This window comes from Pinus tabuliformis, chromosome X (genome assembly GCF_031772625.1).
Source record: "Pinus tabuliformis cultivar Carrire ecotype Pingquan chromosome X, CPIR1, whole genome shotgun sequence".
Lineage (NCBI taxonomy): Eukaryota > Viridiplantae > Streptophyta > Pinopsida > Pinales > Pinaceae > Pinus > Pinus tabuliformis.
The window spans coordinates 113,692,282-113,714,722 of NC_142308.1; positions in this window are offsets into that span (position 1 = coordinate 113,692,282).

Here is a 22,441-nt window from a genome sequence, read left to right on the forward strand (position 1 = left end):
AGTTGAGCCTTTAACCTGTTGATCTCTTCCATGATTTTTCTTGCAATAAGCATATCATCAACATACAAAACCAAGATAATGAATATGCCACTGAAACTCTTGAAGTATACACAATGATCATACTCACTTCTAGTAAAGTTATAACTCACCATGAATGAGTCAAACTTCTTGTAGCATTGCCTGGGAGACTACCTCAGGCCATATAATGATTTCCTGAGCTTGCAAACAAATCTACTGTTGTGACCTTGTACAAAATATTCTAGTTGCTCCATATATATCTCTTCATCCAAATCACCATGTAGAAAAGTTGTTTTAACATCTATCTGTTATAACTCAAGGTCAAGTAATGTAATTAGTGCCAACACAGTACAAATAGAAATAGGTTTTAGGACTGGTGAAAAAATATCATGAAAGTCAATAACTTCAACCTGAAAATTCTCTTTTTCTACCAGCCTCACCTTATACCTTTTGATACTTCCATCAAATTTCCATTTCAATTTGAAGACCTATTTGCATCCAACAACACTTCTCCCTTCAGGAATTTCTACAAGATCCCAAGTATTGTTCTTGTCTAAGGAATTAATTTCTTCTTCCATAGCCTTTTTCAATTTTCTACTATCTGTATCATCCATTTCTTCCTGATAACAAGAAGTTTCCCCATCTTCAATAATCAATACAAAAGATGAAGCATAATCTTCATACCTTTTGTGTGTTTTTCTTTCCCTTGTAGACATTCTTAGAGTGACTAGTTGTTGAACCGGTTCTGAAACTTCAACAATTTCCTTTTCATATTCTTCACCTTTTTCTCCAGAAGTATCTCCTTCCTTTCAACCTTTTTAAAAAGGTCTAGCCTCCAACTGAATTTTCTGATTTAGCGATACCTGTTCTTATTCAATTTTTTCAACATATGATTTTAAAAAAGAAGATTAATCAGATGTCACATCTCTACTAATGACTATCTTCCGTGAATTAGGATCCCACAACTTGTATCATTTCACCACATAGTCATACCGAACAAAGACATAATGTTTCAATTTTGGCTCTAACTTTGAACACTAATTTTTAGGAATAAGAGCATAGGAATCACAACCAAAAATCATTAAATGTGAATAATCACAAGACTGATCCGACAGAAATTACTTAGGAATCTTACAATTAATTCTGAAGATGATCTATTGACTAAATAATAAGCAATAGATACTACTTTTGCCCACAACTCCTTTTGCGGGTTAACATTGTTGATCATGCTTTTGGCTCTTTACATAAGAGTCTGATTCATACGTCCAACAACGCCATTTTGCTGAGTAGTATAAATAGCAGTTTTATGTCTAACAATTCCTTCATCCTTACAGTATTGTTCAAATTCTAGAGAAGTAAATTCACCACCATTGTCAGTTCTCAAACATTTAATTGATTTTCCTATTTTCTTTTCCACCATTGCTTTAAATTGTCTAAAAACATTAAATACATCGACTTTATTTTTCAACATATGGACCTAAACTTTCCCACAGAAATCATTAATAAATGTTAAGAAATAAAAATCACCTCCATAAGATATAATAGGAGATGGTCCCCACAGATCATAATGAATATAGTCCAAATTTTCTTTACTATTATGACTTCCGGTTTTAAACCTCCGTTTACATTGTTTTCCATACACACAATGTTTACATAAATCCAATTTCAAGGATTTCAAATCAGGAAGAAATTTGCAGTTCATCAGTACCTGAAGACCTTTCTCGCTCATGTGACCCAATCATTGATGCCATGGGCGAGTACCTTCTTGTTCTTTCTCTGACACCATTGCTGCCTCACTATCTTGAGTAATTTCTTTGAGTCTCTAAATATTTTCGACTTTTTTTTCCTTCATAACAACTAGGGCACCTTTTGAGACTTTCAAATCTCAATTCTAACCTGTAAACTTATAACCATGTGAGTCCAACACACCCAAAGAAATCAATTTTTTCTTTAATTCAAGTACATCTAACATTAGTTAATGTTCTAACTATATTATCATACATTTTAATCTTGATATTTCCCATCCCAACAGTCTAGCAAGATAAATTATTACCCATAAACACAAAACTACCATTCACATCTTCATATGATGTGAACCAATTTTTGTGCAGACTCATGTGATGAGAAGCACCAGAGTCTAACAACCAATTTTCAAAATTCTGAGAGACATTACATACAGGTAAAGTTTCATCTACCATACCTAATTCATCAGTAGATAAAACTTCATCAATCATACTTGAGCCAACTTGATTTGCTTCCTTCTTTGGGTTTTCAAACTCCTTTCCTTTCCATCAGTCTTTCTTGAGGTGTCCAATTTTATTTCAGTACCAGCATTTGGCCTTACACTTTTACCCTTTGATTTAGAACTGCAAGAGTCCCTAGCTTTTTCCCCTCTTTCCTTTGATTGTCCTTTGGCTACCATGGCTTCTGGTGCAGATGTTTCAATATTGGATTTCCTCCGTACGTCTTTAGATAATAGAGATCCCCCAACTAATTCATATTTCAAAGAATTAGCAGTGCTCAAATTGATTGAAGTTACGAAGTGGTCCCATGACTCGGGTAGAGAGCTGAAGCAGGAGCGTTCAGGCCTAGTCAGCAATGTGATGGCATGATCACATGTTGTGACTAAAAAGGGGATGGAAGGCAATAGTTTAGTTAATTTTATTTATTTAAATGTATGAGAGTGTTTATTTACGCAAAAATATGAGAAAAGGGCATAGTGGCTGATTGATCCTCCCTGCATGGAGATCAGGCAAGACAGTTAGATTTATTTGGTTTGAATAGAATATGAGGAAATTGAAAGCTTGATTTAGCGTTTGTTTAGAAAAGAGAGGAGTTGAAGAGGTTCTTTAGGAGAGAGTGAGAGATTTCTGGATCTAAACCAGAATTGGTTCATGAATCCACTTTTGTATAAATTGTGATCTTTTTGTATAATTCAGAGGTTTGATAGGTTAGCGAGAGAAAGGATAGAGTGGTTATCTAGGTTAGAGTCAAGTAAGAGGAAGCAAGGATTTCAAGATTGAAACAGGGTCTTTTTATTACTGTAGTCAAGTTGGAGGGCGAGACTCTATAAATATTACTATATTGAATAAATTTTTTAGTGTGTGTGTTAATGGGCTGTTTGTATTGAAATCCTTTGCTTTTCTCTCTACATTTACCTACAGAACACATTGGGCATTCTTTTCTATTTTTATGTATTAAGTCATGATTTGCAGTGATTAAATAGTATAAAGAAGAATCATATTTATAACAAAGTCCTGAACCATTGAAGAAACAGTGGAAAAGACCAAAGTAAATAGGCAGACAGAAGGAATATCAATGAACCAGATCTAATCAGGGAGAGCAGAGTCACCATATCGCATCGACAAGATTGATATAAGGAGGGTAGACCTTAGGCCTTACGAAGTCCTGATTATGATTATGCCGATATATCACATCAGCGGAAAGCCTTGGGTGATATCAGAACTGGGAGTTAGGACAGAGTGATTGTGATGTTGTGATAAAGTATGGACCGTTGGATCAGGAGAAGGATCAACGGTAGCAATTTAATCACTGGTCGCACTTCGGAAGGGTCAAGTGCCAGTGGAAATGGAGATATGCGATAGCGATGAATCGCTAATTAGAGATCAAGAAATATAAGGGCGCAGCGCAGCGGAAGGACTGCAGCGGAATGTGGACCCGAAATATTTATAGAGGCAGACTTAATTTCATTTGAGTTCCGGCCTTAAGCTTTTGAGCAGGGGTTTCCTTTGTTTTCAGTGTAATGTGGAGATCGAAGATAATGAAGGATGGCAAAGTATAAAGGATTAGAGTGATGAACCGGACCTGACGATAATTATGAATGTGGTTTTTTATGTATTTTGAGTTCTGGTTTATGTGTTCGGGTCAGGGTTTTCTCGTGTTTACTTTGTATTATGGTAAAGTTGTTGAGCCCGAGTTTTTAAAGGTTCAAAGAAAGAAAACATTTCCAATATGTGATTGTGGGTATAGCCACTAAGTCCATACCCGATAGTATGTATATGAATGCAAGATGTGAGGTCCCGGGTTGTTTAAGGAAGGAGCCCACATAAAAGCTTCCGATAGTTGTATGTATATGGAGGAAGTTGCCTTGGTGATCGGATTCCGCCATCAAGTGGTTTTGCTGCATCATTTTTTTGTATCAGAGCTAGTTCAATGCCCTGTAGAGATTGGTTGAGAGACTGAATTTTAATTCCAACATATGTATAATTGCACTAAAGTGAATTTGTATAGATGGGGATCAAACTACAAAGGACACTGAGATTAGAATGGAGAGAAGCAATGAATCTCTAAGGAAGGTCTAGTAAGAATGTTTATTTTGATAATTTTATAGATATGTGTTTTGAATGTCTAAAGAACAACAAGGGATTGAAATTTCAAAGGAGAAGATGTTTTCCTTTCAGGAAAATGAAATTTCTATGTAAGTTGATTGCATGATTGATTTGATTTAAAAGGTAAATTGGAATGAAAGGTTTAGAAGTTAAAGCTAAATTGAAGAGTGAGTGAAGATTTCTTAAAGTATTGTTGAAAACAATGATATTGATGATTGAAAGAATAGAGATTGAGTTTAATAGGGCTGAAAGAAGAACCACTACAAGGAATGAATTTTGGAATTTGTAGAAGCAAAATAGGATTTGCTTATAAATAGGTTATCAGAAGGAATTGGTAGTGTCTGTCATGAATTGGTAAATAATTGAAATTCAGATCTAATCCTAATTGATCTTGAAAGCTGAAGAGTCCATTATGAAAAGTAAAATGGGGAATAGTTGTTGAGTCTTTTGAATGGAAAGTCTAAATGAAATAGTGAACAGATAAATATTTTGGCAAAGATTTAACTGATGGAATAGGAATCAGTTTTAAGACATATTTGAAGAAATATTGCAGGTTTGAAGGGTACTTTGATGTATCTTGAGACAAGATTGTGCAGGTCAGTGGAAGCAGTGGAATTGTTGAAAGATAGAATGAATTGTACCAGCATCACAACATATGAGCTATGTTAAAGAAGATAGAGCAAGAAGAACTCTTAGATGAGTAAAGGTGACAGTACCAAATAGTAGATGAAATTACTGAATGAAGGAAGTGAGCAATTGAAGATGCAAAGCCTAAAGTAAGGAGTGTTTGAGAGAAGATGAGAACAACTTCCAATTGTGGTTGGGTAGATGTTGTTGAGGCGGCTCCATAATTGTCATTGTGGATAGGAGATAACAATTCCAGCAAGAGGAGTGTTGGGTAGAATTGTTAGTCAAGGAAAGGTTCAAGGAAAGAACTAATAGGTGCCAAAAGGCTGAACTCAGAAAAGTTTAGTGAGGCATGGAGTAGGCTTGTTACAGGTGAAATGGAAAAGGCTAGTTGCAGCTCACTAGTGAACAAGGAAAGTTCACCAGAGGAAGAAATGGAATTGACTATTGATAGTCATGATAGGGGTACAGAGGAAAGTTAGAGACAAAGGTAAAAGAGTATTGAAGCAGTTGGACTCAAAGGAATGAGTAAAAAAGAAAGGAACACAGAGTTAGCTGAGATAAAGGTAGAACTCAGTGGTTTGAAGAAGCTGGTATTGAAAGGAATTAGAGAAAAATGGAAACAATGATTTTATGTGGGAAGAAGAGTTAAATGGCATGTCAGAGAATTGTTTGCTGAGAAATTAATACTCCAAATAGTTGAGGATGAAGGAGTATAATATATCTGTGAACCAGAGAAAGGATATCTCCTTGGGGAAGAAGATAATGATGACAGTGATGAAGAACTGATCTATGCAAATCAGAATGAGAGAAATGTGTTGGTAAAAAAAGCAAAGGCAAGACAAACACAAAAGGAGATGCATAAATACTATCAAGACTTCAACTGGTGCAAGAAATTAAAAGGTATAGCTAAATGGTTATGTCTTCTCGTCATGAAAACTTATTGGCTCATATTTGAAGGAATTTTAGCATGGATAGAAGACAAATGGGAAATGGAAATAGGAAAGGGAACAAATGCATTGCAGACTTGTGAAATCAAGAAAAGGAAAGCTGACACAGAAAACCTAGCTGAAGAAGTTAAGTCAAGTAAATCTTTGAAAGATCAAAGTCTTATCAGAGAAGAGGAGGAGACACTATTGTCTTATTTGGATAAACTAAGTGTTCAAGGAAGTTGTGTAGAACATAAAAGTATTCTACAAACTTATGATGAAGTTGCCCAGCATAGTCATGAAGTTGCAGTCCCATAAGTTTTCTTTGATGAGGAAGAAATCAAAGATGTTGAGGAAAACTTTCTCAATAAATTAGTGAACTATCAGAATAATTCAGAGAAGCATGAGGAGCTGATCATTGAGGCTTCAAATGAAGAGCCTTGTATTTTTGAAACTAACATGTTGTGTATGTTTTCAAGTTTGACAGGTGTTGAATAGGAATTGGACAATGTTCTTATGCATGTTGATGAAGAAGCGAGATTACTGGAAGAGATGGCTGAAACAGAATGATATTTTGAGCATGTATCTAATAATTTGAAGGATGATGGTATTGACAGGGAAATTGTCATGATTAAAGAAGTTGAAGATAAGAGAATGAAATTTTGTGATGATAACGAGAATGAAATATCTTTAGTAGAGAATCACAACGAAAGTATTATGGAAGTTGTGAAGGAATATATGATGATGCTAACATATGCAGAAGTTCAGGAATTTTGTGATTTTAAAGTGGAATATTTTTATGAATCTGTAAATCATGAAGAAGCTTTAGAGAACCAAAATTTTGTTTCTGTTGTAGGAGAATATGAAACAACATCATTTTGTTGCAATAATATAAGTATAGAGGATGAAAGGATACTTCATAATGATATGCTCCAAGAAATACTAGCTATTGAAATGTTGAATGATAATCTAGTGTTAGAAAAAGGAATATTGTATAGTGCAGAGGAAAGTATTGGAATGAGAATTGATGACAGTTTCATAACTTTTACAGAAGGACAGTGTAAATATTTTATGGCAGAATTATCTATGAAGATTGAAAACCATAGTTACTTTGAATCTGACAATTGTGATGGAAATTCTGTTTTATACAGGAAGGATAAGTCATATGTAAATGACATGATTATTGAATATGAAGGAATTTGTATTTTTCTGGAATGTTTATTAGATGAACCTGATAACATAGAGGAAAATATTATCTTTAATGATAATGGAAGGGAAGCTATAGAATACAAACAACAGTTTGTAAATGACAGAGGCAAAGAGATTTGGACAAAATTTTTATAATTTATATGGTAAAAGAGAATGTAAAGCAGGCAGATGTAAGAGGAGTTCAATTAAGAACAAATGGTGAGAAGGAAATTGAGAAATTTTGGAAGTTGAATTCAGTGAAGAAGAGGGACAACAAGAAAGAGAAATTAACAAAATAAATTTGTATTAGCAAGGAAAGAGGACAACATCAAAATAAGATTTGGAAATCTGGAAGAACATAAGTGATAGTGCCAAAAGAATTGAATCGGCAGCATGATGAAAGTGATGACCAGTTACAAAGTAAAGTTTGGGATACTGGATGATTAGCAGAAGAAACAAATGACCAGGAGGTCATGAAAACTTTCAACTTTGGGAGTCTGATGCAGGAGCATTCAGGCCTAGTTAGCAATGTGATGGCATGATCACATGTTGTGACTAACAAGGGGTTGGAAGACAATAGTTTAGTTAATTTTATTTATTTAAATGTATGAGAGTGTTTATTTATGGAAAAATATGAGAAAAGGGCATAGTGGCTAATTGATCCTCCCTGTGTGGAGATCAAGCCAAATAGTTAGATTTATTTGGTTTGAATAGCATATGAGGAATTTGAAAGCTTGATTAGCATTTGTTTAGAAAAGAGCAGAGTTGAAGAGGTTCTTTAGGAGAGAGTGAGAGATTTCTGGATCTAAACCAGAATTGGTTCATGAATCCACTTTTGTATAAATTGTAATCTATTTGTATAATTCAGAGGTTGGATAGGTTAGTGAGAGAAAGGATAGAGTGGTTAGCTAGGTTAGAGTCGAGTATGAGGAAGCGAGGATTTCAAAATTGAAACGGGGTCTTTTTATTGCTGTAGTCAAGACGAAGGGTGAGACTCTGTAAATATTACTATATTGAATAAATGTTTCAGTGTGTGTGTTAATGGGCCGTTTGTATTGAAATCCTTTGCTTTTCTCTGTACGTTTACCTGTGGAAAACATTGGGCATTCTTTTATGTTTTTATGTATTAAGTCATGAGTTGCAGTGATTAAATAGTATAAAGAAGAATCATATTTATAATAGAGGAACCATTGAAGAAAAGGCGAAAAAGACCAAAGTAAAGAGGCAGATGAAAGGATAGAAAGAACGCACAGAATTCGTTGGATCTGGAAGATCAACAGACCAGATCTAATTAGGGAGAGCAGAGTCACCATATCACATCGACAAGATTGATATAAGGAGGGAGGACCTTAGGCCTTACGAAGTTCTGATTGCGATTACACCGATATATCACATCGGCGGAAAGCCTTGGGTGATATCAGAACTGGGAATTAAGGCAGAGTGATTGCGATGTTGCGATAAAGTATGGATCGTTGGATCAAGAGAAGGATCATTGGTCGCACTTCGGAAGGGTCAAGTGCCAACGAAAATTGAGATATGCGATAGTGATAAGTGATAGTTATGAATCACTCATTGGAGATCCGAAAATATAAGGGCGCAATGCAGTGGAAGGACTGCAGCGGAACGTGGACTTAATTTCATTTGAGTTCCAGCCTTAAGCTTTTGAGTGGGGGTTTCCTTTGTTTTCAGTGTAATGCGGAGATCGGAGATAACGAAGGATGGCAGAGTATAAAGGATTGGAGCGATGAACCAGACCTGACGATAATTATGAATGCGGTTTTTTATGTATTTTGAGTTCTGGGTTATGTGTTCAGGTCAGGGTTTTCCCGTGTTTCCTTTGTATTATGATAAAGTTGTTTAGCCCGAGTTTTTAAAGGTTCAAAGAAAGAAAACACTTCCGATATGTGATTGTGGGTATAACCACTAAGTCCATGCTCGATAGTATGTATATGAACACAAGATGTGAGGTCCCGGGTTGTTTAAGGAAGGAGCCCACATAAAAGCTTCTGATAGTTGTATGTAAATGGAGGAAGTTGCCTTGGTGATCAGTTTTCGCCATCAAGTGGTTTTTCTGCATCAAGAACACAACAAGGTTATAGCTTTGTCTTCTTCCTGAATTTTAACTTCCATATTTGACAATTGGCAAAATAAGTGTATTAAAAACATTTAAATGTTCTGCAAATTTTGTACCCTACTTCATCCGAAGACTGTATAATTTCCTTTCTAGATAAATTTTGTTGGTTAACGATTTTCTCATATACAACATTTCAATTTTTCCCCAAAAATCTGCACCTGTACTCTCTTCAAAAATGTTGTAGATAACCTCATCTACTAGGCATAACTTGATGGTACTAATAGCTCGAGCACCCAATTCATCCCAGTTCAAATATGTCATGCTAGTAAGTTTTTTCTTCACCTCGTCTAATGCTTTTTGTAACCCTTGTTACACAAGAAAATGCATAACTTTCAATTTCCATAAATCAAAGTTGTTCTTGTTGGTGAATTTCTCCACCTCGAACATTGCATTTGTAATTTTTTCCATTTCTTCCTATAGGGTTAATAAAACTTTGTTTCTAGATTTTCTATCTAGGCTTTATCAGTTCACTCTCTACTTTCAACTAAGGTTTCTCCTAATATAATTTCCTTTGATTTCTTAAAAAAAAATTGTGAATTTGTTCCCCTCTAATAAATTAACACAATTTCCAAAAAACTTCAAACCCTATTTCACTTTTTCTGTATCCTTTTTAGTTTAGAATTTCGGAGAAACAATTTCCTTCTTCCCCTTTTCTTTAATAAACCCAACACCAAAATAAATAAATAAATCCTTCTTCCTCCTTTTTTTAATAAACCCTACACCAGCCAAATAACTTTATGCTCTTAAAAATCATTTAAAAAAATAGAAATACTCGACTTTCATTTCAATCCTCTAGACATGCGGCTTCTGATGAGTCCTGAGTGGATGTGTCATTTCTTTCTGAGACATTAGCTATAAAACCTCGGTTCTTGCCTCTGGAAAATTTTCAGCAGTGGCTACTCTTCAATAACCCCTCTACGGCACTCTGGAAATTTTTTAGCCAAGGCTCTCTTCTTCACAGAAAAATGGTGGGCTTCTTTGACAGCTTCTGCAAACTCCGACAACTAGATGGATTGCAGTTGCGACTGTATCTCCAACTAGTGGTTGAATTGCCGCTAGGAATTATGGCTAGGTTGTTGTATTATGTCCTTCTCAGGCAGCGGCACCTTGACCCTTCCTTTTTAGGGTTCTCTCCAGCCGCACCATCAGTGGACTATCAAACATCCAATAGATGACTCTCTTTTAATGTGTAGCTTTAACAAAGAGGATCTAGTTTTCTCTTTGACCAGTGGATTTATCAGTGTGAGAGCGTCTTCGCATAATCCTTCAACAATAACCTTTAGTGATTTCTTCACGTACTTCTCTCATACCATTTCTTGAACTTAAATCTATAAGACATGATTAAACATCGAAGAAAATATATGGAGGAAACTGAATAGAAATCGAACGAATCATACACAACATAACAAATAAATTTTCATGTGGTAAAACCTTGACAATGTGTCAAGGAAACCTCCATGGGGCAAGGGATTGGAAATCTCTATTAATCAAGAATGAATCTCCATCATACAAGCCTCTCAGGCCATCCCAATTAATATGGGATTTTCCTCCATTACATAACTCCTTCTTATGAATCCCATTATAAAAATAACTAATAATAATTAACAAATTGTACCCGAAATTACATTTTGTTGTCATATTTCAACAAAAACTTGGGATAAGGGGAGAATAGGAAGAAATAAAATATTTTACCTTGAGAACTCTACCCTTCCCATGTTGGAAAATATTAGGTACATAATATACATAAGTAAATTAATTGGCTAAAAGGGGGAAAGAGGGACATATATGTAAGTATAAAGACTAATATTAAAATATTTCAACTTTATTAAGAGAAGAGGGCAGTGAATTAAAATAAGATTAATAAATTAAATTTTAGAGAAATTTAGAGAACCTCCATGTGGCAAAAGCCAACATAAGAATATCAATCTGAGAGGCAAATTGAGTTAAATTAGGAAGTCGTTAGGGGACCAAATCTGAGACATATCAATTGACTTTAGTAATGAACACAAATTAAGGAGTAGAAAAGGGTGATCAAGAGATAGTTAGGAGAATAAATAGGAAGTCTTGTTGGGGTCAGGAATTTTTTTTTTAAAATTAAAATTGAAGTAAATAATTTTGGAGATCATTGGTGAGAGAGTTGCACATGGGTGAGTGAATAATCAAACTATTAGATTAATAAAAATAATTAATTATGCATGAAATGCCAAGTGTCACCTATGAAGCCTCCTATAAAAGAAGGGGCAAGCCATGGGAGAAGGGACTCTTTTATCCTATTTTTGGATGGATGAGACTATGTCAGAGTACTGACTACCAGCTATAGTTGAGTTTGGTGAGGTAGAGGACTTTAGAGAGGGGTCTCTTGAGGCAAGGAGTGCTCTCTTGTACCAACTAGCACATTTCCTCCATTGTACAACCTCATTGCAACTTGGGGGTCCATGGAGAAGGAGAGTGCACAAGGAGTAGGATGGGAGGTCAACTGGTGGGTTAATACACTTGGATTAAGCACGTTAAAATTCACACTTGGAGTCGAACGATAACAAGGGAGTGCAAGTTGCAGTAAGTCAAGATTGAATCTCGTCTCATGGTGGACGATACCTATTTTATTTACAATTTTCTTTTATATGAATTCATTGTGACTATATTTAACAACATGTAAAATAAATGACATGTGTAATGCAGTGAAATTCATGGATGTTTTATATAAGTGCTTAATATTTTTGAGTTTCCAATGCTATCTGCTTATGGTTGTAGTCTTAGTATACTGGATTATTCTAAAAAAAAAAAATCATAGGGTTGGTCCCTACATGGACCATTTTTCTAAAAAAAAAAATATATTATATATAAGTGAATGTTATAAATAATAATGAGGAATTTATCATGGAGGAACTTATTAGAATTGGAATAATCTCAAATCTCTACGAAATTGGTGGGGAGGGAGCCATGTGGCACGAATATAATTTATTAAATTTATTAAAATTAAATGCAACTTAAACAACTCTTTAATACACTATAACCATTGATAAACATTAAGGCTAATCATATGCTCAACATATTCCCTTGAAAATTAGTCTAGGTCATCAATTAAAAACATAAAAAAAAAATCAACAAAAATACATTATTTTTATAATTAATATACTATAAATTAGTCTTATAATTAATAAATTACTCATATATGGATCATTTTCATTGAGTCACTAAAATTTTCTAAAAATATATTTTTCCTTTATCTAAAATTTGTTGGCATTCCATTTTGATAGTGAATATCACATCATTTTATCTTACTAATAGTCACACAAACACTGATATTTCAAACCATTCAAAATCATACATCCTCTATACCATTGATGTATAAGGCTTGCACTTCATTGTAACCCTATGTTATAATGAATATCCTATGTAATAAATTTTATTATGAACTTTTGACATAAGTTGCGTTGGGCTTGCAAATTGGTTTTTGAAATTTTTAAAATAGGATTACAAAAGAACAAATTTTAATTATTTTATTTCCAACTACCAATATAGGGATCATTTGAAATTAAGCTAATTGTTAGTATATGTAATTATAGGTTTGTGTGGTGATATATTTAATTTTTAAATTATTAGTTATTGTTGGTAGAGTTCTAGTCTCGAGAAGAATGAGTATGTCTCACTTAGTTAGGAGATTGTAGAGTTTTAGTTGGTTGAGAGATTCTCTCCAACTAATTAACCTCGTAAATTGGAGTGTAGTTGACTTTTCCTTTAACCAATTGATTGCATGTCCACAATAGTTTCCCTAACTTAAAACATAGCTTGATATATTAATATTTATAACATTATTGATTTTAATTTAAAAGGTTCAACACAATTTTGTATATTGAACAAAAACTATTCTTCCCGAACATTTTGATTGAATAATGTTTATTATTCCATAACATAATATGGTATCAGAAATGGCGTGGGCTTGAGTCCCTCAAAGAAGGGCCTTGAAACATGGAAGATTAGGTAGCGTATTATGACTTTTTATTTTTATTTTTATTTTTGGTTTTGTTATGGAGGGGTCAAGAAGACAGGTGCTATGAGAGGTTTTTACCATGAGCTTAAGTGGATCGTTGAATTTGTATATGGGTGGGTTCAAACAATTGACTTCAATCATGTCTATTTAATTAATTCCAAAATATTTTGGGAATTTACCATTGACAGGATGTGTGCTTTGTAAATTATTTTTAAAAGAATTTGCCGCAAGTGAGAAAGCTTGCATTGATCTATCATTGATGATAGGATTTTTTGAGCTACCCAAATATGTTTTGGAACACCATTCATTCTATAGGCTGCCAACCACACCACTGGTGCACTATATCGCTTGATAAATGGCATACTTATGTAAGGTTTTTGCTTTAGCCAGGGGTGCCCGTGAAAGTTTATGTTTCCTAGGGATATGTAGTACATTTTTTTCAAAAAATGAATACTTGATGGCAAACACATCTCATATGGCGAAACTGTATGACTTCCTACTAGTTTATGGAATATATTGCTAGTAGTTTAGGGAATATATTCTTGCCAATGACAATTAATAAGAAACGATAGGGTCTGAGATCAATATTATTGCTGAGCGTTGTGCATAAGAGATCATTCTTGCTAAGTATTATTAACAAATATATACTTTGGATTCTCAACAAATATATACTTTGGATAAAAAATGTTAGTAGAGAGGGTTGTTTGGGAATTCACTGAGAAAAAAAACAAAGATATTATCAGTATCATCCCTTTATTAGTTGTTGGTCCATTCATTTTTCTTTATGAACTTCTTGAAGCAAAGGGAAGATAAATCTGTAGATTGGAAATGCCCAGCAGGATGTATGGTTCATTAAAAAAAGGTGAAAATGAGGGAAAAATCTTGGTGGTTCAAAGAATTCAGATATCTCATTGTTGAAAATTTTCAAGTATGTTGATTCAATAGATTTGTCCTTATCATGCTTGCAAAGATGCTTATCATGACGAGTTTTTTTATCATAGTAACAAGTTCTTAATATATGAGTGTTGCTAGGGGAAATGATGGTATATGATATAACTAAGTGATAGACATTTGATCATGTCTCCCATTGGCTCAAGGAGATGAGCGCAGGCTAGAAGTGGAGCTCCAATTTCTATCAACTAGCAATTTTATGGCCATGGAGAGGCATAGATAAATTTTGGCCTGCTCAATGTGAAATTTTGGAGACAATAGAAAAGAATCAATCCTCACAAGGAGAGTTGTGTGGATTAATGGTATCGTGGGCATCATTACCTATAATAAAAGTAATCATTGGCCACAATAAAATGATTAGATTTGTTAATGGAATCATAGGAAATGTCTTGGAATTAATGTACATATTGACATTAGAAATATCAATATCAATATCAAGTTATTTTTATTAGAATTAATTACTCTAAAAATGATGATAGGGAAGTATGGAGATCCAAAATAATCATTGAATCCAAGATGGAAATTGAACCAATACGCTGAAGACAAAGATGGAGATGTCCAATATGTGAGTAATTATCAACGAAGAACATGTTTTTCTTTTGAAATACAGCTTTAGTGGGCCTAATGGTTAAGAACATGTGTTTCCTCCTAAGAGGTCACAACTTCAAAACTAGAGGGGATTAGAGTATGTATGCCTTCGTAGACATACCAGTCAAATTGTTGCGTGGAGGTGTGTCCCTTATCCCACAAACAAGGGGGTCTCATACACCAATTTGGTGTCTGGCTTGGTTGTGACATTAAAATTCGATAATAATAATAATAATTAATTTGGTATCAGTTGTGGATATTTGTTGGAGCAATATGAGAGGTAGACAAACAAGGTAAAGGTTTGTGTGTTGAATAATGCAGACTCATGACCTTTACGTAATGTGCACCACACATGAGTCTGTAAGCAAGTCTATAGCGCGTTATGCTTGAGTTGATGGAGTATCTGGTATCTCCATGAATACAATTTCTAATTGTACCTATTTCAGATAGTGATGTGTACCCCAAAAAACCACTTTGTAGTGTAGGTTTGTGGTAAGCCAAAAACCACTTGTGAGAGGGAAATAGATAGGGATTCATGTGGAAGTTTGATGTAGGAACATTGTCATCATGATCAAGGTTAACTCATAAAACCCTAAGCATGGTTTTGTGTCAATTCAGGAAACCCAATGCATGGTTGAGGGTTGGATGAGAAAACTCAAAGCATAGTTGAGGGTAAGCCGACATAACCCAAACTTAAGTGGAGAGGGAATTGTGTATATTTTTTTGTTTCTCTCAATAGTATGGCAAGCATGATTAAGGGTAAGCCAACTAAAGCAAGATTATGGTTACAGGTAATCCAAGAAAACTTGGGATGATGATGATGGAGAGGGACTTAGAGGTGTGTTACAGGGAAAAGTGTCTATACAGAACTGCTTATCCCACTAAGGTGTGGTAGCTACCTTAGAAACAAACAAAGTAAAGCTACTTTCATTTTTCCTTTATGAAAGATAGATGAGAGAAGAATAGAGGAGACCAACCTTTGTCTTGCGCTTGGCTCCTAGGTCGATTCCTTTCTCTTCTGATAGTCCTTTGCTACTTGCTTCCTTGTACGCCCAGTTTCACAGAGTACCTGTAGAATCAGAGTAGCATAACACTATACAAGAACATGGATCTATAATCATAAACAATCTAGGATCAGATGTAAATGACCATACAAATGCATAAAACATAAATGACACAAGAGTATGGAGGAAAACTTGAATAGCTTTTATTGATAATCAAGAAAGAGCCAATGGAGTTACAACTAGTTGTTCTGACCCAGCATCATCCTCTCAGCAAGTAAGCCCTTCTTCACCTCATAAAAAGCTTAGATCACCCAACACTATGATGTTGTCTCAAGAAACCAACAACAATTCCTTACAAGATGCAAAATTCCAGCCTCTGGATCTCTGGGATGAGGCATCCATATATAGATATCTGTAAGGGAGATGAGTCAGCTTGTGATTTGATTAGTGTCTTCCCTCTGATAGTTCTTGCTTCCACTTGGAGATTGATGATCTCTTACTCATCCTTGGTCGAATTTAGAGAGGCAAGTGTCACAGGAGAAGTTTCTGGAAGATTCCATGCCTCTCCACCTCGCGGATTGACACTGCCATTTGTCACTTCTCGCCCATCGCACCCCATAGAAGGGCTTTTTGAAATGCAACACACCCACAAAGTGTACTTAGGTGAGATGCAACGCACTTTGCCTATGGAGCAGGTGAAATGATCTTGTTTTGACCAGTTCTAAGCAGTTTTTCATGGAGAACTTCTGGGAGAAGCTGTAATTAGTTGACCTTGTTCCTTTAGGGGTTAGAACAACACTTTTAGGGACTTAGGAGCCTTTGGTTTATGGACATTTTATGCTTGGGGTTTCAATGCCCAAAAATGTCTATAACAATTGCCCCCTAAAGCATGAGGTCGTTAATCTTTTTTGATGTCGGGTGAAATGCTTTATTATGAGGATCCGAAGTTCTTTCAAGCTGGGAGGAGACCTGTAATAAGATACAATACAATACATTATCTTCATAATTTTTTCATGATCTAGCTGAGGTGGGCATTCCCATGCTCAGCTTTATAACTTCACTTTCATGTACATAGGATAGACAATCGTCTGAGTGTAGACTGATGATTCTGGTAGAGCCATCATCCCTTTGATTGGATGATTATCTGTGCAGCAATGATGTACATTTGATGTCTTTATTTCCCTGAATATATATCGCAGCCCGGATGGATGAAACTAGATCTGGGGTCTTCAATCTCGTTCGATCTTCACTCGAAGTACAAGTCTATCCATGTGAGAGATGTTCTGGAGTCGAACATGGAAAGACATCGCCTTATTACCAGCCAATGATGTAAGCTGTTAACAGGCGCGAGAGGAATCACCGGTAATGATAATGACCCTCAAGGTACTGCAGTACAATTCACGTGGTGTGAATCAAGGACTTGGTGTCGAACACCACGCAAAATCTTTCGGTCGAAGGCCATTGATGTAAACCTGTCGCCGGAAGTGAGAAACTTGCCATTGAGGCATGCAAGCTTCAAAGTACTGAACGGGGTGTTCCTAGATCGACTTCTTGGATAATGAGCTGATGTCGACAAGAAGCGATCCGTCATAGGAGGGCCTTAATGAATCCCACATCAATGACACGGAACAAAGCAAATGATTTTAATGGAGGTGAAAACGATCTGGTGATATAAGGTTCAGGGTGGCGGTCATGAAAGAATGGAGTGTAAATGTATTGTAGCGGGTGAGACATAGGTGAATTCTCTGAATGACTTCTCTTGAACATATCGGCGACACTGACGTGATGGATTGGTAGCATTAACACCAAATGTGGATGGTGTGATGGGACCATGGTGATGTGACCGGTGAATGAAACAACCCAACCCGACTTGGATGCGGAGTGAAAGTGTCATGTTCAAGAGTGACTTGCTACCAACAAAGTTTCTTCAAGTTTTCTTCCCAATTTTTCCCCAGTCATTGCTGACTAGTACCTCTTTATTTTTGTCAAGCTTGAGGAGGATAACATATGCTTGTTCTATAATTTTCCCTTCGGGCAAACCCATCGCTATGTTTTAACGAGCCTAGCGATAGTGAAACTCGTTCTTGTCTGCTATGGACAAGTTTGTCGCTATTAGGTTTTAACGAGTTTAACGACAAAGATAACTCGGTCCTTTTCAATTTTATAGAGTCTGAAAGGGACGTAAAGGAAACTCCAAAATTCCTTTTTCGTCATCTAATCCCTTAAGTCCGAAAAAGTATAAGACAATACAGAAGGGATGAATTTTCGATACTTTTAATGAGCCGAACAAAACAAGCGCTCGATCTTTTTGTGTAATAATCTCTCAAGTCCAAAAGGATTAAAATCTAAAGGAGGGATAGCACTTCCGGTCCGTTTAGCGAGCTGGAGAGGCCAATGGCTTGGCAACCTTTTCATATTTTACGAGTCAGTTGAAAAGAGCTTAACGGAGACTCGTTTTTTGAGGAACGAGTGATAAAAATTGGGTAGCAGCTAATTCCAGGTAAAGTTTGGAATTTTCCAATCACGGCAGTGTTACAAGGATGGCTAGTGGGATCACTCTTCACAGCAGTTCCTCAAAAAGGGGTAAACAATCAAATGGATGTGAATGATCAGCCAATACAGAGAGGAGGTGATGATGAGAATACGACCAAGGCTTTAAAGGCTGAAGTACTACATTCACGATGGTTATTTACCGGGAAATAGTTCATTTTTTAATGAGCTTAAACGCGGGGAGAAACATTTGCTCATAACTTATGTTTATTTTTTAACGAGCTTGAACTATGTGCTAAAACTACTCGATTAATCCAGTTGTAAAATAAGAATGTCTCATATATGAAAACGGCAATTTTTTGAGTTTTGCCCCACATCCTTTCCTTATGCAAGTTAGGAAACGACCAATCCTACGAGTTTAAAGGGTTAGAGGACCTACAAATTTAAAAAATAAATGGTCACTCTTCGCTTGCATGCCAAAAGGTTTGCATGCCCCCAGGTATAAAATAAAGCTTCAAGGTCACCTTTCATTCTACCGACAAAACATTTGTTTTATCAGGAAAGGTCTACCTCTTTCAGGTTACCAAAGATTGTTCTATTCACACCGCAAACAAAACACTTCTTCGGCGATGTCTACCGTAATAGACAAAGGTGAGACAATCCACTCACATAACTTTGATGAGGGAATCTTATTCCAATCTAACCCCCTTTTCCAATCACAGACGGGAGTACAAACTAGTCATATATCTCTCACAGAAACCTACCCTATATCCGAAGTTTTCCTGCCAAAGCAGACTAGGGTGCATGCCCCCTGTGTTTCAGTCGTGTCCCCCAAATCACTCGCACTCATCAAGTGGACGGACTGGAGATTGATGAGACATTCCTTGTGTGAAAAGACTGTTTAGGGATGGTATATGACTATTTGCTATGCGTGATCCGGGAAATGAAAGCTGGTCTACGAGCTTGACCACTCTTCCTTCATGCGGAAAACACATTACTCTAAAGAGTGATGAGACAATGGCTCCCATGTAATAAATATAGTCTCGTCCAAGGAGTAGATTATAATCCAGGGGTCCTTGGACTACCATTACGTTCATATGAATGGTTTTCCCTCTCAATGTTATGGGCACATTGGGAAGGATCCCTAATGGTCGACTGGTTCCTTTGTCAAAGCCTGTTAGATTTCTCATCTTAGGCAAAAGTGATGGCGAACCAAGCGCTTTCCAAGCAGTCGAGGAAAGGATACTCACAGAAGCCCCTTCATCTATGATGGTACCGGCCATAACCATTCTATATATTTGAGCAATGATTCGGAATGGTACACTAGCTGGTAAACGGGGTCTGCCTAGTTGATTACAGTCAAAGGAGACCACTAGGTTGCTTGGAGGTGGGACCGAACATACGACTGGGTACGACTCTAACGAACTTCCTTCCTGTGGTAAAGGAATGGGTAAATTGCCCCCATGTTCATCGGAGTCTGTGCTTACAAAAAGAATTTGGACGGTGTCATCCTTGTTCTCTTCGGTGACTGTATCATCTGAAGATGGAACCTCTGAAGGCAAGACCGGGTCAACTGTCGCCTCGACCTTTTGACTTTCGTCTGGTATGGGTTCAGATGGTTCGTCTTCAATGATAGATGCTTCGGCGGACCACCTGGATGGGTCAGCTAGATTTTCAACTAGTGACGGACTCGGAAAGAGTTTTTTATATCCAGGAGGAAGTCGTAACGGTGAAACCGGAAGATCGTCCAAAACTCTTTTAGCCTCGTCTAAGAAGGGACAACAGTGGACGGCATGATCGCCTTCGCACAGTTTACAAGGAAATCTATATTTTCCTTTTTGTCCTGGGGCTTCACTTTCACTAGTCGACGGTGTGTTTTCAACATGATCATCAGAGGTTGACGACACCGGGTTGTGCAAACGAGGAGACCAGTCCCTTAAGATCCGAGGGATGCAGGGAAAATCTCTATGATAGTGGTCTCCTTTGCAAATGACACATGGAAATTTAGGCCTGGTCGGTGCAGTGTGTGGATTTTTGCTAGACGATGCTTGGTTGCTCCCTTTCGTTTTTGGCTCCTTCTTCTTCTTCTCTTTCTTCTTCTTTTCCTTCTTCTTCTCAGATACTTGATTTTTGGCTTTACCAGCCCCATCAAGCGAAGAGGAAGGAGGAGAGGAAGAATTGGAGGAAGTAGAGGGTTGGGGGGTAACTCTGGATTCATCTAGTTGCTGACTCGATTGTTCAGGAATTGTGGTGTTCTGAACGACAGAGGTTGAGAAGAGCCATACTGGCAAGCTGATTGTCAATCCTAGAAGCGACAGTGTGGCCATATGGGGTGCACCAACATCTCCCCAAGAGGAGAAGGGACTAGGATTTCCTCCAAGGGGAATTCCTTGGTTGGTGGATTCCATTTTCTCAACTTAAGATCAACGTAGGAAAGGGTGATGATTATTTCGTTTAAAATAAATTTTAGATGCTTTGACACAACTTATTTTTTCAATTTTAAAGAGTCGAGAAAAAACAAAAGATGACTCTAGTCGCCTTTGATTTTTAATGAGCCTGAAGTGACAAGTGCTCAGATGGACCTTTTCAATTAAGGAGTCTGAAAAGGAATGAAAGGGACTGCTCTGGAAATCTAGGTAGAGGGATTACCAAACCAATCGCAAAACTGCAGAATACTTTTTATGGTACGGCAGTCAATCTTCCCGAATGCTCTGTTCAGTGCATTGCGATCAATAGGGCGGCAAACATGGCTTCCTATGGATAAAGGATTAAGCCTATTGTGGTCTCCCAAAATATACTCAACGGTACGTGGGAGCACAAGTTCGTAATGGCACTTATCGTCTCAAAGTGGAGGAATCACCCAACCATCAGTGAGAACAACAGTTACTAGGCTTTACGACGCTGGAATACGTCTCTAGCCTAGACTTCTAGATGTTGTGCGTTAGGTTCCAAAGCGTTGTTAGATTCATTAAATTTATTTTATAGTTGATCTTGCTTAAGAAATTTGCCTTTCAGGTTCACCGCGTGATGTAGATGTACAATTCCTAAAATGCAATCTAAGATGATAAACAGTCTTTTATCTTCTTTGTGCAATGAAAATCCTAGCTACTAAGGAAAGAGAGACAGTATTCTTTCACAAAGAGCAAAGAGCACACACTATATGCACTGTCCTAAATCAAACCAATCAAACAGTCTAAATGCAAATGCACATGCATGTATTTGTTTTCAGCTTTCTTAGTATGTGAATGATAAAAATAAAGCTAATGCGCAAATCTGAATTACTTTTCAAGCGACAATTACTAACAAGTTTCTTTTCAAAATAAAAAATGAAGACAATCACAACACTTTACGATTCGGAAATGAATACTTGCTTTCGACACTAGAAAAACTACAAATTCAGATCAAATACAATAGTAACAGGGTAATCGACTATCAAGAGCAATCAGACTCTCTTCTACGACTGAAAACGACACTTACGACACTTTCAAATCGAGAAACGACAGTACAACTACGTTACTTTTTTGCAAAGGAGAACTGAAAATGACTCAACAAATACACAAAAACATTTACAGTTCTGTTAACACCCAGGTTGTTCCCTATGACTCCCAAGGGAATACGGCCGGGGTAACCACTAACCAATCTTTGGATCACAGTTTCTAGCCAAACTGTGATTAGAGAGGGCTCTCTCTTTATGATTTGTCTCTGTTATGATGGTGTTTTAGGCTAGCTATTGTGCTCAGGTTTTACTTTATGTTTTTGGTTGAAGGATTTCTTTTAGGTCTTATGATATAGTGTTTAGATAGTATAATAACATTGGGTAATGGAGTCTGGAGTTGTGAAATGATCTGATACGTTGGATTGGTGGCGTTCAAACTGCAGGGCCTATTGTGTATTTTAGACAGACAAAATTGGATTAAGTGGTGATGTATGTCAACCAAGAGAAAGCAATTAAGAATTTTCTATTAAGTTGCTGGGATGAAGGTGAGCACAGTGCACAGGAGCAAAACTTGAATCCCTGTGACAAAGGCCACTATGAAAGATGTATTTTGAAAGTGCAGCAATTAAGAATTACACTTATATAGATTACAGTTGAAGAAAACATTCATAAACAACACAGATTGAACTCAGGGTACTCAGAGAGTAAATCCTGAAAGCTATTCATTTTCCTTGTC